Raw genomic sequence first — 17347 nt, 5'->3', positions numbered from 1 at the left:
CAGGAAGAAAAGATCCCAAAAAGCCAAGATGTCACAGTGTCTTTAATAACTCATGAGGAAAAAACCCACCTTTGACACTAGTCCAGTGTATACAGTAAGAGGTGATGGAATTTCGCAAAGGTGAATGGCTCCAGCTACCAAAACTTTAAAACTAATATGCAGATTATTAAAAAGATGCACATTACTACAGTCTTTGTAAGAGTGAATTATTGAATGAAATCCAGTAACAAATATGGGCCTAAGAGTAGAATGCCAGTATTCATTCTTTCTTAATTGGGGTTTGGGCAATGTTTGGTGGAAAATGAGAGGTCACAAGTTTTCTGGTCCCTTTGCTCTCATTAACCAAGTCTTCCACACAAGTCTAAACATATGACAACTTCCTTTTAAGAGCCAATTTTTTACCATTTAAATTCTTCCTGCCTTCTTATGCCCCACCCAAAGTGCTGTCAAGATGTAAGAGCTAATCTCCTGCACTGAATCTGCCTCTTTGCCCCAAAAGCAGCCAGCGTGCTGATTGCCAGTGTTAATAGACCACTGGGTAGCTGAGATGAAACAAAACAAAACAAAGCAAAAGAGCATTTCACTGATGATAAATTAAAAATCACTAATAAAAATTAAAATCAGCTGTACATGCTATGATGGGCATATTCACCGAAGAAATTAATTAACCTTGCATAAATATTTCTTTGTACTCAGATACAGTGATGTTATCTTTCCTCAATAGGAGTACGGTGGACACCTCAAGACCAAGTGATGAACTTTTAGAAAGGAATTGTAAAAATCAGCTGCCTGATTGCAAACCAAGAGGTCTGCCTTTTCTGTTACATAAAACTAAAAGTCAGGTTCTGTAATCCCAAAGATGATGATTAACAGGAAGATATAATTAACACATTTTTAGAATAGCAAATTGAAATAGTGTTCTCTGCAGCCTGATTAATTAGAGTAGCCATACCGTTCTCAAATTAACTCTAAATTCAATTAAGAGCTTTTTTCCCCTTCACCTCACAGCATTCAGAATGTTACTTAGATGTTTTCTGCCATCATCCAGAAATCCCTAACCTTTAGAATGTGGTAAACAAATTTATGGGAAAGGGCCCTGAAAAATAGGCAACTGAAGGCTCAAAAATACATTTTTCAGAAGCGAGTTTTCTTGTACTCTTTTACAGCTATGGCGTTTTTTCCTCACATTCCAAATTATTTTATAGTGCCTCTCAACTTTGTTAAATTCATCACATTTCACCCTTGAAGTATCTCAGAGCAGGGTGTTGAGTTCCCCAAAGGGATCAGCTGAAAAGGGCATTAGCATCTGTGCTGCAGACACATATAACAGTTTTCATTTGTCTAACATTTCTCAGATAACTCTCCCTGAGAGTTATCATATACAAGAGTAAGTCAGCCTAGAATAATGTGAAACAACATCTGTGAATATACCTTTTAAGGAAGAAATCATATTTGATAAAGAAATTAAGTTGCCTTAAGGAAAAAATTTCAGGCTTATGAAATTGAGAGAAATCAATGAAGAAGGAAAAAGAATATTTTTAAGGGTTCCAACAAAACAAATGAAGATATTAAGCTCTCAGTGAAGTCAGTAAATTAACACAATCCTCCTAAAAACAGGTGAAAAAAATTCAGTGTAAATTCATTGTTCAGTCAGTTCCCCCTGAAAAGGGGCTGCGAAACTAACAAAGATACTAATTCATTATCAAATCTCTGGGTATGAATTTATTCAAGGACAGGTAGCCCCAAGCATCCCTCCTACTTACCGTAAAAAAACCAGAAAATCCACAAAATCAAAGATGAAAAGCTGCAAAGGCACATGTGCATTTGAGTTTTGTTACCTGGCCCATTTATTTGTCTTATCTATCTGGGAGGTCTTGTCTTTTAAACATTTTAAGCTCTTAAGAGTGGAGGCCATCATTAGCTTATATGTTTGCTTAGTGTCTAGCATAAGAGAGTAAGACTGGCTGACAGCTCTAGGCCACAAATACAATTAGGATTTAAATAAAGAGTCAATTTGGGTTTATAACGAGACTCATGTGAAAGGGCTCTGCAGCAGTCATGCATCTATAACAGATAGGGAAGCAAAGATAGATTATTTCATAATTTCTGAACAGCTTAGTAATTATTTTCAATGGGAAAGAGATAAAAACAATTACAACAGAAAAGGCCTTAAGACAGATGAAAGAAATAAACGATGAAAAAAAATTTTGAAGCCCTGCGTATGAATACAATTTTTTTCACCTGGCTCATTTCTTTGATTCCCAAGCACAGCAGTATTCAGCGTGGTCAGAAATCCATTAACCAGTTAAATAAAAAAGGTAGGACCATTTTCTTGAGAGAAGCATCCATTCTAACTGAAAATTAAAAATCTTATACATACGCAAAAACCCAACCCCAAATAACTAAAACCTACAGCCTGTAGCCTCATGTATCTCCATTAAAGCAGAATTAATGTATCAGATTATGGGTCCAGCCTTGCACCACATATGGCCTTTTTGAGGCTCTCTGAGAGTGCTGCTTTAGGCCACTGGGTCATGTTTATGCCATCAGTCCATTTAGATGATGATAAAGCTTTGTTCTACCAACATTTTTAGTGCTGTATTTGTCTTCCAAGAACTTTGAAGCACAAAGGGAAAGGCTATTATGTAACTAATTCCTACATTTCTCCACAGTAGTATATGTATGGGAGCACTTCCAGCCAGGAGAATTGATCCCACATGCATTTAAGATGTCAAGCAAACCTTATTTAGTACCCAGTCACACTTGAATATTTTCTATTCCACTTGAAGCAAAACTGCAGACAATCTTTTTGCTCTCTGTAACAAATGCTACCACTATTGAAATATCAAAGTGCTCTTTGTATCTGAGACACAGCTTCTCTGGACACCATGTTTCCTACTGAAACAACTGATCTCATTTTTTTCTTAATCGTAAAGCAAGGGTCAGAAGTCCCACAGTGGGAAATGTGCCAGGAAAATGAATTACACAAAAAATGCAAACAAGTTCTTCCCTGTCTTTACCTAAAGGTTGGCTGTTTCTATTAGTAGATGTTTCAGCCAATCTCTGACTTGAAGAAGAGAAAAGGAAGAGAAGAGAGGCAGGAGCAAGGGCTGAATGTCCCAGGAATGAGCATGGCATTGTACCACTCATTGAATAAAAAAATCCAGACAATTTCTAAATGAATTCGTTTGATAAAATTAACTTCCTTGTGAACTGAGAGGTGCATCCTCAAAATGAGATCTGCCTCTGAAGTAAAGCATATGGATACAACAGAATACATTTTGCCATGGTAAGTCTGGACCTGGAAGATGAACCTCCAGACAGAAAATACATTATTCCTTGCCTTTCATGTGTTATCCTTTTTGTCCAGGGAAAGAAAACTGTATTTAAGTAATACTGCACAATTCTGGCAAGAAGTACTTCCTAAAAGAATAGATTTTCAGCTTTAAAGAGCTTCTATTATTATTGAAGGTGAACATTTTTGAAATTACTTTTCCAACATTTCCTTAGTCTTAGACTAAATAAATCAAAAGCTAAAACTTTCAGCAAACCTGGCAAAGCTGCAGCTCCTAAATCTGATAGCCTGTCCCCAGTATCTTCTTTTTCTTTCTTGACCACAGGGCAACCAGAAGGAGAGGCTGCAGCTGGCTTCTGTGCAAAGGCACTGCCCAGAGCCTGCCAACTCTGGGGCTGTTCAGCACCTTCAGAAAACCCCAGCCACACAATTCTTTCACATAAATCAGATTCCCAGAGCATTCACTATGGGATTCCCTGGCTCAAATCACTGTCAAGGAAAAAATGAAAGCAGTTGTTGCACTTGCAGAGGTGTCCAGATGGGGTGGTGTAGTGGCACCTCAGTAGACACATTTTAGAAAGGGAAGCAGGATTCCATTTTTCCCCTCTTGCCTCCCCTGCTGTTCAAGAAGCTCACATGGAAGCACGGGAAGAATGGCTGCCAGGGCAGAGTAGGAGAGGGAAGATGCCACCATGGCTTTGTTTCAAAGATTTCAAATATGACCTTTCCAATTAAAATTATTTCTTCCTGGACTTATATATAAACAAAGTTGTGCAGCCCTGCCTGGTGAACTAACTGTATTTTCCACACAGGCATATATTGCATTTAGAAAGTAATAGTTCTGGATATCTCTTTCCGGGAAAAGTATACCAAAAATCTTAAATACGTTAAATGTCATCTTACTGTGAAGCAAGTTAATCTTGTGAAGTTATTTTACTTGTTAACTAGCTACTATACTGAACTAAATTACCAAGAAAATCAATTACAATCTAATCAATACAATCAAATTTGTATTACAATTCATACTTTAAATAAAAAATGTTCTCATTGAAGCTTCAGCTTATTTTTCAAAAAGGGTTGACATGGCATTGTGTCTTGTATTTGAAAGCTATCTTTTCCTATTAATTTGCTTTGAACAAACAAGCAAAAAATGATGAAAATCAAAAGCAAGTTCTTGCTCATGCCTCTCCCACACATTTTCAGCTGTGTGCGCAAGCAGTTAAAACATGCAAATGCAGTTTGGAGGAAATTCGACATCTCTATTATAGATGAAAGGTAAACAAAAGCAGATGAAGGATTAGTGCAATTCCAAATTTAAGATATTGCTCTCAGTGACTTATAATAAAGTGGTGTTGCATACGGTGGCATGTTTTAGATGACATTTCAATTGTACAAGCAATTTGCATTCTATCTGACATTAAATAACGTTCTCATTATTATGAATTCTGGCAGCATCCCTGTCTCCATAGCATAAAGATATGAACTACGAGGCACATCTTAATGAAGGGAGTAAGTTTTCCTGTCAATCTGAAATGCAAGACAAGGCTGTACCTGGGCTAAACCTCTGGTAACATTATTGTGAGTTGCCCACTTCTGACATAGTACAAATCTTCAGCTAAAGCATTCTTCTTATTAAATAAAGATCTATAACTGAACACATGTATCTGTAATATCACTACAATCCAAAGAAAATTAAAAGACAGATTATGTCCAGGATATTACATGCACCACCACAGAGCACTGTGAGAATCTGGTATGATCCTGTTGCTAAGATACCTGGCTAATGCCACGGAAACAAGCCCTTCGTACTAATCTAGCACAATCCATGCATGCTTCCACATATTTTGGCAGGGGAAAGTAGGAGTCCACTGACAATGGCTTGGGATATTGCTAGCCAGTGCTCCTGAATTTATACATTTTTTATCTCTTGCTGGTAAGCTTCAGCAATCTGAGCGAAATAAGAAATGTAACACTCTGTTAATGGCATTTGGTTGCTTTACGCCATTTAAAACAAGTAAGATTACTTTTTATCCTCCTACATAGTCAATAAAAGTTGCTTAAAAAGGTAATTATTTAAGTGCTTTTGGTTGCAAAATTGCAGTAGTCCCAAAAATGACTGATCTTAATCTTTGTGATTTGTACTGTAATATGCACATAAATGACTATCTGCATTTGCTGTCTCCATTGCTGTCTTCAAGGAGACTCCTCGGGTGCATACTGAATAAGCAATCGGACAAAGTGGAATTATTTTAACACAAATAACTCATAAGTCTCTACTATTTAAATCTGCTTTGAGACTCTTAGCCCACGAATAGATCTTTGCCCAGTAGACTGAAAAAAGAGTGAGGAAAAGGGAAAGGGGAAAATAACACCAAAAACCAAACAAACCTAGTCATTCCATGATGTGTGTAAAAATCTTACATGAAAGAAAACTGCTTCATCAAGCAGCCTGGCTAGACTGCAAACTTATGTGCTATAAATATTCTTTTTAAATATAAAAGAGGCATGTCTTCACTGATGAAAAAGTGCACTAATAAAAAGTGCACTAATAAAATTTTCCGAATGTAAATTCAACAAGAATTTAAAAAAAGAGAATATAAACACACTCCCCATCTTTTTTGCAATGCAATCTCCCCTAAGAATCAGTGACAGTAGCTCTGCTGAGCTCAAGTTATGATAACAATAACTTTTGCAGATGTTCATAGCTGTCAAGTATTATTCACTAAAATGACAGATGTGATAAAAAGTAAAAACAGAAGAATTTCTCTGTAGTAATCAGTTGAAGTTAAGAATGCAGAGGTCATACATTAATCTGTAACTATAAAATAGTATACTGTAGAGGAATAGTGGAAATACTATAATGAAACAAGCACACAATTGTGCATGCCTACGTGTATATTAATACAGGGAAGATGTTTATTTTTCCACCCTACGTCCACTTCCAATTCATTAACAGAATGATTTTTTTTTTAATTAAGCATATTTTTTTCTGAAAGGAACACATGCACTTCAGATTGCAGCACCTAGAAATCGCTATTTTTATTCACTTTAAAATTACTCTTTGTTTTGTTTCACTTTCTCAGTTTTATTCCATTCCACAGACTCCAAAGGCCATTTTTCAAGCTGTAAGAGGACCTTAAAAGCTTCCAGCATCATTTTCAGGGTTATGACAATTGCACGTCATGTCATACTCTTTACTACTATTAGAAAAAAAACACTAAATTTACTGAGACAGGCCATATAAGATGCAAAAAACCTAATGTATAGACAAATGGCTGTTCCATTATTCAGAAATATTTTTTATCTTTTGGAGTCTTTTGGGACTTTTTTGTAGTAAAACTATTTGTGAATAACTACCTTAGGGCAGCATACAAGGGTAACTGTATTATAAAACAGGAGCTTGTTCATGACAAAGAAGAAATAAATCAATAACAGGTGCAAGTATCTCAGAATCTGTTACTTCAACATAAATTGTCCCTGTAAGAAGGACAGAAAAATGTTTTTACAAACCTTTTACTTTTTTCAATTCTCACTGGAATCCAAGCCAGAAGAGAAAATGGCTGTTTGCTTAGAATAAAGTGTCTGAGCTATCTATGTGAACCTGACTGTAATGGCAAAGGATGGTGTGGATCAATATCCATCTTCTTCATTCCTGAAGTAATAACTTTCAATAGGAAAATCTATTTACTTTTACTTACCTTTATTTTATTTCATTTTGCTTTAAAGAAGTCCATTCCAGAGGGAGGGTTTAGCTTGCAAACAGCAGTTAACAAACTGATGATTTAACTAAGGACTATAGGCCAGTAATCACGTTATCATTCTCTATAGCCATTGGTCAGGGTTAAGAAGAAACACATTTACTTGGAAAATTTATTTATTATATAAGCAATCAGTATTATGAGCCATTTAAGGCATACAACCTCCCTATGTATAGCCCATATTGGAAAGGTCAATAAGAACCAAAGGGTAATTTGTCTAATCCTTATTTACAACGTGCCCAGAACTGGCCAAGCTTCTCTCCTGCAGAAGCAAATACTCCCAAGAATTACATGCCCCCAAAAGGCTGCCTCTGAGCACCATACCCGTGACAGCCAATCTGACCTCGAGCATCAACACAGCCTTTTCCTAGGAGCTGCTGGCCACCAAAGCCAGCTCGTATCCTTATTCAAGAGAAAGTCTGCTGTGTGCAATTTGGCAGTGGGAAATTGCTTTTTCTCCATTAAAATGCAGGGATGAATCATTCAGCTCTTCTGGACAAACTTCTCAGATCCAAATGTTTTTTAAAAAACCAAATGAAGCAAGGGTGAGAGGGAGAGGGGAAGAAGGACAAAGCAAACTTTTGTATTTTCCAGTTAAATTAATTTGCTCTCAACAAATATGCATTCTCAAGATAAATCATAAGGCTCATATGATTTTTCATGTTATATTGCTTTTATCATCTAAACAGTATATTTATCTACTTTTTCAACTCTGTCAGGAACAAAACAAAAAATTATGGCAGCACTTTTGGTATAACCCAGTATTTTTTATTATTAGGGGTGTTTATTTTAATGATTCTCTAAAATGCTGGATCACACAGCACAGCATCTTTCTAGTAAACACTGTTTTCAAGCTTCATTCATTATCTAGGGCACAGTAAAAGGCTTACTCATTTTAAATTCAGTTGAGAAGCTGAAGCTCATTAGAAATTTAAAATATTTAAAAGTACATTTGTGTTTTCTGCAGTCACTGATTTCCCTCCCTACTCCTAAAATCACCTAATCCAAAATTAAATCAAGACTGGAATTTGCCCCTTGCTTAATATTAAGCAACCATCTGTCTTTCCTTAATATAAATTTTTGTGACTGTGGTAGCAACAGCATCCCTCACTGTTCACAGCCATGTCAATATTGAAGTCCAAATAAAAGAGGCTGCAAGAGAGACTAGAAAGACAACACTTTATTCACTCTGCGAATTTTATTAATAATAATTGCTAATTAATCTTAACTGAAGAAGCAGTGTAAAACCCCATGTCTGAATTCCAGGTTCTTACATAAATCTCAAAGCACTCAGAATGTGTTTTTGTAACTAAGAAAGAGATCACCAGCATTAAAGGCCTGCTTATATCAACTGCAGGATGGGAAATAAATTAGAGACTCTACTCTCTTTAGAATTTGAAGGGAAACATATACTAATATAGATGTAACCTGGTAAGACAATTAATTGCAAATTAATATTTGCAGAATACTAAGGGTAAGCAATATTTCATCATCACTAATGTGTGCATATTTATTGGAAAGCAGATTGTGTGAGTGTGTGTGCAATGAATAAATGAACCCAAACTGTACAAATTTCCATGTAGGTTATACAACTCGAATCTTCATTTTTACATCTTTATTTTCATTGCTATCAGGATAATAGAAAAAAAATGCAATCACATACAGAAGTATTAGTGCATATATCGCTTCAACACAGAAGTCAACTATTGAAGATAAACGGAAGCCACAATAAATCTGAAGAAAAGCCATTGACAATTTTATAAAAAATAAAGAATAGTTTCAGTTGTTAAAAGGCACCCAGGGATTAGAAAAAATATTCAGGGTCTTAAAGGTTTTAGAAGGTTGGTGGGTTTGGGTCTTGAAAACAGTAATTTTTATTCATTGGTTTTTACCTGCAACAAATTTTGTTATGAAATTTCATCCACCATTTTATTTCTCCTTAAATTGAGCTGAAACTCAAAACAATTGAAACAAGGTAGAGACATCAGGAATTAATTAAGGTTATTGCAGGAAAATCACAATATGTAATCAATGTTTCTGAGCTTAAGTAGTCCAGGTAAAGAATTAGTGCTGCTGTACAGAAGGAGCTGTGTTACAGTAAAACACAGATGAAATATCTACTAGGGTAAGTAGTGAGTTAGAGGCTTTAGACATAATTATGCTATATATAATTTAAAGCTCAACTTCAAAGCAAGTAAGTGCTATTAATTATCCTCTGCCCAACACAGCTCTTAAAATGTCAAATTAAAAAAGACTATTGGTAATTGCATAAGTTATTGCAAACTAGCTCCCTCCAGCAGTGACAGGAGACAGCAGGAAAAAGCAAGCAAGATATACCTTTCCTCTCTGATATTTACAGCTACTTGTTCTTCATGCAGATCAAGAAAGCAATAATGATTGTACTGAATTTCCTCAGCCCTCTTTCAGGGACTGATGCTGCACATGATCCCTCTGTGAATAACAGCTGCTAGATCAGGCTTTTTTTGGAACTTCACCAAACACTGCTGACCTGCCTTTTCCCTGCCACATCACCGGGACATTCATACCTGTGTGCAGGGGAAGCAGAGCAGGCGCCAGCGGCATCTGCAGCAGGAGGGGGCAGGTACAGGCAGGCAGCCTGGCCCCCTGCTTCCAAACATGTGGCTCAACTCTGTTCCCAGCTCAGCTCCAATGCCAGGGTAAGGGACTTAATTTGCTCCTGTGCCTCAGTTTCTTAACTTCCTGACTCAGTTTCTCTTCTGCAGGTGGTCAGAGCAGGATGCACAGCAGGAAGAGCACCCTGGGTTCACCACACAGCTCTGTTTCCTCATGGCTCAGGAGCTTTACTGAAGTCTCTTTGCACAGTGAGAGTTTGCCAGATCTCAGTGCCCTGGGTAAAGGGCTAAATATAATAGGCAAATATAAACATACGGGTTACTGTGCACAGGACTATTTACTTCTATAAGCATTAGCCTAAAATGGAGATACTTGCATATAATTAAATTTCAAAGGGGAGGAAAAGAAAAAGGAAAGCTTGAAATTGCATGTTTAACCTGGGCATTTTTTTTCCTTTCTGAGGCCTGTGTTCAAAATTTAGCTTGCATGCAAAGTGAAAAGGTTTAGAGGCTTGACCATATATGTACTTATACATATAAAACCAGCATCAAGTTTGTAACCTCAAGTTGTGGGGGAAACATTGTCATAACAGAAGAAATAATGTGCTGGGCAGGAAGGCTGTGCAACCTGCCAGAAATACACATCATATTCATCCTGGCTCTTAGCCATTGCTCACTCATAACCGCTATAATTCACAAAAATTATATATTAAAAGCACGTAATGAATGTTGAGTTATTTTGAGTTGAGTTAGAAACTTAATAGGCAGTTGTCATCATGCCAGATTACTAAAGAGCTAGCAGATCCTTATCCGAGAATGAATCTTTTAAGACATGGTTTCTGAGTAAAGCTGACATGTACAGTAACTTGTAGATATCCTCCCAATTCAGATCAATTGGGTCTTTTGTGCATTAATATTCTTCTTTAAGAATACTGTCCTGGGAAATAAGATCATTTGGTGTAACTTTTGTTTGATTTCAGGGGGAGGCCGCTACCTAAAGATCTTTAAGAATCTGGCCCTTAGGCACTTTTGAAATTGAGAATTAGACGTTCCAATGTTGGATTAATGCCTAAATACCTTTAAAAGTGTGAGCTTTGGAAAATCCCTTTGGCAGCCTATCAGCACCTGTAGGCATCTGGATACCTCTAAAAATTGCCCCAAATGCTGCTTTAATAGCTCACACAGTGCAAGAGGGGCTGACACCCCTTTTCTTTCTTCCACAATCCCACAGGTGACTGCTTTCCACCTCAATGGCTGCTGCAGGTGTTGGACCGAGCACAGCACTAAGCCCTCTCACACACGCAGTCGGATGCGAAGCTGCCTCCAAGGCGTGAGGAAGGGGCAAAGCAGCGAATCTCAAATGTCACAGGCTGCACAGCTGAGTGGGCCCTAGTTTTTAATAATGTCAGGCAAGGGAGAGGGAGAGGGAGAGGGAGAGGAAGGAAATGCCTCTCAAACTCATAGCTCTTCCCCAGGCTTCATTTGACATGGCACAGCTCCATTTTTTTACCTTACAACTAAAGGTGCCTGTAGCAGCACAGTTCCACCAAAATGCAGCTTTCAAGCATTACCCACCCCAGTCTGGCTATCCTGCAGTGTTTGCTTAGAGGGAGCACTTTACCAAAGCAATCATGAATCCTCAGTTGCAGTTATAAGCCTTTTTAAGGGAAAATCAGAGATGCAGAAAGTCCACAGTCAATGAAGTCAGAAGCAGTTAAGGGAAAACACATAAATAGCTTCTCAATAACCTCATAATTCAGTGAATTGCTACTTGCAGTAGCTCCTGCGAACAAATGCCAAGCAGCGGGCTTGGAGGATCAAGAATAAAGATGTCCTAGAAAAGCAAAAAGCATGTGTATATGTATAAATGGTAGCAGGATCTGGACTCTGTAAACAGCACAGACCACCCCATTTCCTGTCTGGTTGCCATTTGCGCCAACCTCCTACTTACACAGAGCCAGGATTGTCATGTGCCACTCAGCCCCTTTGACTGAAGCTTCATCTGGCCCTGAAAGTAAATATTCATTATCAGTTTCCACTGCTTTAACTTTGATAAATATTTCCAATGCAGGTGTTAACAGCTACAAAAAACCCACATGAGAGGATTTTAATACCTGACAGGTCACAGAAGTTGCCAAATGACCATGTCTGTCTGCTGATCCCAAACGTGGCACTCCTCAGCATACACGAAAGCAGAGGCTGGACATATGTGAGCATTAGTCTGGTTAAGGTGTATTTTCAAAATCTCTACTTCCAATGCAAGTCCCTTACAATTTCTCATGCTGCTTTCTGTATTCATAACTCTTTGGTATTAAAACTGCTGAAAGTTTTGGAACAATGAGTTGAGCAAGAGGTGAAGAGAACGTGAATGTTACAAGGGCTGTTACATTACCCTGTGCTTCTCACATAAAGGAGCTCTGAACATGTTGTCAGACTCTGCACTTTTTTTGAAGCAGTTTCACACATGCATTTTTAATCAGGATTATATTTCACACACATCTATCATCACTTGCAAGTGCAGCTAGTCCTTCTTGAAAACATATCTGTTCTCTGTGTTTGCCATCAACTAGCTTTTTCATTGTATAGATCTACTGTTTGGTGACCCACTAAACTGTATTTGATCTATGAGGAAAAAAACCCAACTCCTTAGGATCAACACTGAAAATGGCTGCACATTAATGGCTCCCTTAATACAAGACATTTTCTGAGATCATCTTTATTGCCACACAAATAGTCTTGGTTACTTACCTTAAATTATTCACTTAAATAAAAATATGATGGATTATCCTACCTGAAATCATGTCAGAACTACTTTGAAAACTATATATGTTTTACTGAGCCTATCAATTTTGTACTGTACTGCTTTTATTCACTCCCATGACTGTTCCCTACATGGAACAGACAAAATGCAAAATGCTTGCTCTCTTGTACTGGGAGACACAGAAAGAATCCCCAGGTACCTGATGCCAATGAACTAAAAGTCAATGGTGACCAAATTTATAAACACTTGCAAAGGCTTAAACCCTTCCTGTTCTCTTTAATATGGAGAGAATTTACCTGACAAGCAAAGATGTCAATGACAGAAATCTTTAAATTTCAAGTAAATTAACCAGGACCCGAAGACTAGTAAATTTACAGTAATGTTTACATTCGGGGTTTTTCAGAGTTAGTTCCTTGTACAATTATTCTGCCATTTTTTGGAAATAGCCCAAAAAAATAAACACTCACTACTCCGAAAGGCAGCATGCTCAAACTTCTCCAGACTAATGTACTTATTTCTATTTTAATGTACTCATGACTAATCCCTTTTATGAAATGTGTAAAATTGCAGATGGAGCTGACGATACAAAATTAAGGGGGAAAAAAAAAAAACAGACGTTCTCACTTATTGTCCACTCATTGGGGGAAAAAGGTTAAAACAATAATCTCAAATTCCTCATGAAAAAGGAATACAGTAAGCATAAAATTGCTGGAGTTCTACAGAAATTAAGTGGGATTTTTTAGAAATTAGTACAAAAAAAGGTAGCATTTACCATGTAATCATATACTTTCTATAGGCTCCTCACAACTATCATATGGCATATAGCAAAGCTATAATTTTTTTCTAAAAGATGATTCCAAGCTTCCATAGAATATAATAACTTTTCAAATAAATGTTTTCTGGAAAGACTGTAATTTATTTTATCATATGAATTGAAAGTGGACGTAGAAAGTTTTTAGTATTTCTGTTAACACTTTTTTATTTTTCTTTCTTAATGTTCTCATTTTCCCTTTCACCAATAAAGCCATTTTAGCAGAAGAGGCTTTTATATTTTCTTGAATGGTTTTGGCAAGGTTTTTATGTTTGCTTTCATTTTTATTGTAGCACCATGATAACATCATGTAAAAGACGCTTTAAACATTAAAATGCTGTTCCACTAGGGCATAGCATACTTCAGATTATTAAAACTTGGATCTTAAAATAGATGCAACCTAGAGAAGATGTCATGGAAGGGTTTCAATGAAAACATCACTTCACCATGTAAAAATGTGCTGCAGCAAAGCCCTTTCAAAAAAATTCACTTGGCTGGGAACTACTGTATATCAACATATGCCTTGAAAAATACATACCAGCACCAATTGCACAGGGGCATTGTTCACATGAAGTAACTATATCTATATGTTGTCAAGCAACTGGTAGTAAAAGAACTGAGTAAAAGGCATTTGAAATATGAGATGACTGAAAATACCACATTTATATTCTCTGACGGTTGAGAACAAAAAGACTTTCAGACAAAGAATTTAGGCTCTATACCATGGTGTTTGACTTGCAAAATGTAATGTAAAATATTGCCAAATGTCTGACAGAACAAAAAATACATTGTAAAAGAAAAGTTTTCTAGAAGTATAAATACAGGTCTTTTGGAGGGAACCTCTTGTACTGATGGAGTGACAGGATTTTTGATTATACTGTATCTTATCATGAACTTAATCAAAACCTCCTCACGAAACCCTCTAGAATCACAGACCCCTAACAGGAAAAAGTAGAAATAATATTATTCCAGCATTATCTCAGTTTCTAACAGACAAATAAGTAACTTCAAAATGGCAGGGTTTTAAGCATATTGAATACTATGCAAAGACAGGTTGTTCTGACCACTTCACTTATAATACCTAGATTAAAATCTCTTCAGAGCTTGTCTGAATTCTGCTATTATAATTAGCATCATTATTCATGAGTGCCTCTAAAATTTTTCCTCTTCAATGATTTAAAGCTCTGCTCTTTCCCTCTCTGAGGCTGAAACTCAGAAAGGAAAGGTGTCACTCCTTCTCTGTATTCAACAGTAACTTACAGTGACTAAAGGAGACGACTCTGCAAGGGAGATGGGATGATGGGCAGGGTGAGACCTTTGAGGCTCCCTGGGTATGGGCAGCTCCCAGAGGAAGGCTTTCAGCCTGTGCCCAGCACCAGCTTGAATGGGTAACTCCTGTGATTGCAAGCAACAGCTCAGGCAAGGGCAAAGCAAGGTGGAAGGCTATGCAAAGAGATGGGAGAAAAGAGCCTGAACAAATTCTTTTTCAAAAATGGTATTGGAAGGGAGACTGGGAAAGCTTACAATACTTACCCAGGTACTTTAGCCCTGGAAGGAAATTGCCTGTGTAGATTTTCAGTGGTAAGCCTAATGGGTTTCAGATTTAAGGCAAAAGGAATAAATTTGGCTGGCAGCTCTGCCCAGGAAAGTTATAGCCAAAAGCAGACATGAAACATAATACTCTTTCATCAGAAATGCAACTTTTTTTCCAAACTCTCATGGTCTTTTCCACTGGCCTTATCAAACAGAAACTCAAAGTATTTTAAGGGCAGAGACAGGAAGAGGAATAGTTTTACTTTAAGTGTACCACATTTAATTCTCCCCAGACTGGGAAAAGGGCATCACAGCATTTGGCAAGGGCTGTGTATAGGACAGCATCCTGCCACAATTCAGTTGGCACCCAAAATCCTGAATTAGGGTTTTAAAGTTACAGATTTGCTATTTCAAACACTTCTTAGCATCACTCTACCTGTTCTAGTAATTGTACTGAAAACTGACTGCCTAGCAGCACTGGAGAGGATAATAATAAAGTTTTAATAATATTTATTTCATTTTATTTTAACAAAATCAAAACCAGATTTTACCTAACCCTTTCCAAACTGGGGGTATGAGATCAAGAGAGAGGTGAAAGCTCTATTGACAAGATAGACAACATTAAGTCAAAAACTTACTGCTCCTGCCAGTGGATGATGTACAAAATGCAGAAAGAGCTTAATACAGCTTATTGTTTGAAGGTGGATATTGTTAAACAATAGCAAGGAATTATCATATTTCACATGGAGTTAATGTGTCCTGAATAGCAAGGAAAATTTAAAAGATCCTGGAAAATAATGAGTAGGCAGGAAATTTTTCAACACTGTTACAAAACAATGACAAAATAATGCCATAAAAGACTTCTTTCCTGAGGAGGAAGAACCTGTTTCATCAAGAACTTGGTGTTATTTAGAGAGAACAGGGGAAAAAGGCAGGAAGAGTCCCTGTGTGTCAAGGACAGCAAAGTGATTAAAATGAAGAGGAATAACTGGCACTGAAAGGCAAAAACAGCAATAGTCACCGTGAATGGGTGACGACTACTAGGGAAATACATGCATGACATAAATGGTGGTCACTTCACATGGCATGCAACAGCTTGGACAACCCAACTCATCTGGTTTTCTTCAGTCTCCACGGGACAAGTGGATATGGCTCAGTTAAGACTTCTTTATAAGACGGTCTGGTTTGATTTGAGATGTCACTCAATGATCAGATTTACCAAGAACAAATATGTGACAACAAGTGACAAAAGAGAAATGGACAAAAAATTGGGATGGAGGTGTTACCAGCTTTATTCTTCCCCTCCCTTCCCACTCAAATTCCTTTTGGCCCTGTCTCTCACAGCCATTGGAGTTTAAGCTAATAATGAAGTTGTTTGTCAGTACAGAAACTACCAAGTTGAAATACATGCTGAGACTGAAAGAAACATTTATCCTGCTGAAGGAACTGAAACCTCTGTTTGGATGAAGTGTGGAGACATGTTTGCCCCTCTGTTTTCCTAGAAAGCACATGAGTCTAAGACTTCTCTGTCTCTGCCTCTAAGAATTGCCTCAAGTCCTCTCCATTTATACATGGTTGTCTCATGTATTTGTGAAGGAAGTTCTCCATGAAGTAAAGAGGTGAGAATATTTATCAGTCCAGAATGAACCAAATTAATTAAAGGGGGGAAAAATGACAGAATTCCCACAGCATTTCTTTTGTTGTACAGTCAGTTCAGACCATAACCACTCATCCTAAGCAAGACATTTAAAAGAACAAGAGAGTTTTAGCAGCACATCAGTGGCCTTTTTCTCTACCACTTCATTTTTCAGTTAGACTAGTGTCTCAAGAAAAAACAGCATAGCTTGTTTAAAATACTGCATTTTTTCATCACTGTTGAACCAACATTGCTGAGAGAGACCATGAAATTTGTGGCTGGAGCTCTTCTCCACTTGGCTAGCCTAAAAGCACTGATGATGACCTCCAGATGTGTTAACTACTCTGATTAACTGATGAAGTTATTTTTCATTATCGTACTCTTTATTTCCACTGATAATGATACATGGGAACTGAAGTATAAGACAAAAGGAAACAAGGAGAGATATATTATTGTAAATAATATCTTTATAGGACAAGACTAAATCTAACCCTGTATCTACTATCTTGACCAAGAGACATTAAGCTGTGAAAAATTTGATACTTATCAAGTCTCAGTGAGAAAACATAAAACTGAGATATGCATAATTTTAGAAATTAGGAATGATACATCTTGTTTAAGAGCTGCATTACCCACATGAAGGAGAGATTTAAGGTTTCTGAGCACAGTCATTGTCATAGTACGTATGTGTTTCACTCTGTCACCCCACAGTACTTTTGCTATAGAGTTTCTATGGTACTTTTTGAGGGAAGAAAAGGAATAGGTAAATAAACTCCTGTGTATTCACCCAGAAGTCATACAGAGGTATCACACTGCACATCATCCTGCTCTACTCACAACTCTATTACATGAACCTCACCTCTGCTGGAACCACAAAACCACCTCTGAGCTTTTCTCTGTCTCATAGATAAATAGAGGCAGACACACAACCCTAGTACAAAGACCTCAGCACATTCCCA

This window comes from Vidua chalybeata, chromosome 4 (genome assembly GCF_026979565.1).
Source record: "Vidua chalybeata isolate OUT-0048 chromosome 4, bVidCha1 merged haplotype, whole genome shotgun sequence".
In the NCBI taxonomy this organism is placed as follows: domain Eukaryota; kingdom Metazoa; phylum Chordata; class Aves; order Passeriformes; family Viduidae; genus Vidua; species Vidua chalybeata.
The sequence above is the reverse complement of the archived record's forward strand: the minus strand, read 5'-3'. Positions refer to the sequence as shown.